Below are 1,701 nucleotides of genomic sequence, written 5' to 3'. Positions count from 1 at the left end.
CACGCACACGCACACACACACACACGCACGCACACTCACACACACACACACACACTCACTCACACACACACATTGATTCGGTCCTAAATGATCTTCCCGTTTTCAAAGAACCACACAAAGTCAAGCTCCATCCTCACTGGTAAACTATAGATAGCCCCGAGCCCTTGTACGATCCAAGTCGGCGTTTAAACAGTCCAAGTCCTTTCGTCTTCCTCAGAACAGCAGGGCCTTTTTCCTGGCGCGCGAAGGACGCAGCAGCATCAGATCAATCGATAGGCGGTCGATACGTCAAGCCTAATCTTTCAAAATGCAGGGCTGTCAGTTTTTTTACGGAGGAGTTGATGACACGACTGCTCCGGGTTTCTATGACGCCAAATCGTCGCTCTAAATGTCTGTGCACAGACAGGGTTTTGGAGAGTGTAGAGAGTATAAGAAGAGGCGACTATTTTTGTGTGCAAGGAAATGTGTTTGGGATTAGGATGGGGGAGGGAGGAGGGGGCGTAGAGTGGAAGAGGGGGAGAACAATTGTTTGGGATACACGTTACAATACAATACAATACAATGCAATGCAATGCAATGCAATACAACGCCATACAACGCCATACAACGCAATGCAATGCAATGCAATGCAATACAACACAATACAATAAAATAAAATATGGCCTACAGTACCATACAATACAATACTATAAATCAGTTATGATTGTGGAGAGATGTTTCGCGAGAGGGACCGAGCAAAAGTGAATGTCACGATGAACAGCCTGTGAATTACGTCACCTTCTTCTTCTTCTTTATTCTTCTTCTTCTTTCGATGGAATGACGTCACCGTTTGTATGTTTTGAAACAGTGAATTCTTTGTGACGTATTTGTGTGTCTGCATGCGCGAATAGTTTGTATTTAAGAATAAGAATAAGATTACTTTATTATCTCATAGAGAAATTCAGGCGTGGTACATAACAATAATACAAACAGGACATTGTTTTTACATAAGACATATAGCACTATATAACAGGGCAGGTTATAAACACACCTCCCACATACCTTTCTGGCCATTCCTTGCATTGTGCTTACGCATTCAGTCATGAACACATCCATGTCTCACTTACACATCGCACACATGGACATTCTTATACGCTCAACTTACCCATTCACACATGGACATTCGACCACGCTCCACTTACACATTCTTATACGCTCCACTTACACATTCACACATGGGCATTCTTATATGCTCCACTTACACATTCCCACATGGACATTCGACTACGCCCACTTACACATTCCCACATGGACATCTTTAAAGCACTGCGCTTACATATTCTCGCACACCTACGCGTATAACGGACTATGGCTAAACATCATTGCAAAAAATCATAGCATACAATATATCACAGAAAAAATACGGACGTACATAAAACCAATACATACATGTACATTACTACTGATTGCACTGGCAGAAGAGGGGCTGAGTCGGGTATGTGGATGTGTTTACATGTTGCCAAGGGTGATGGATTTGGGGATGAAGCTGTTTTGCAGCCTGAGTGTCCTAGCTTTGTGCGTGCGAAGTCTACGGCCAGAGGGAAGGAGTTCATAGAGGTGGGCAAGGACATGGGACCTATCTGAAGCTATCCGCCTACTCTTTCTCACCACACGCTTTTCATACAGGGACTCCACACTTGCTTGCTGCCTGCCAATCACCTT

At 43.9% G+C, this 1,701-nt stretch overlaps 1 protein-coding gene across 1 annotated transcript in view; it reads right to left on the bottom strand.

Moving 5' to 3' along the window:
• LOC138970214 (protein qua-1-like) overlaps positions 1-1,701 on the bottom strand; it is a 46,106-nt gene that overhangs the window by 2,184 nt on the left and 42,221 nt on the right. The gene's annotated exons all lie outside the window — the stretch shown is intronic.

The sequence above is a fragment of the Littorina saxatilis genome, linkage group LG7 (assembly GCF_037325665.1).
Source record: "Littorina saxatilis isolate snail1 linkage group LG7, US_GU_Lsax_2.0, whole genome shotgun sequence".
Classification (NCBI taxonomy): Eukaryota; Metazoa; Mollusca; class Gastropoda; order Littorinimorpha; family Littorinidae; genus Littorina; species Littorina saxatilis.
Note: the sequence above shows the minus strand (reverse complement) of the source record. Positions and strands in the feature narration are given on the sequence as shown.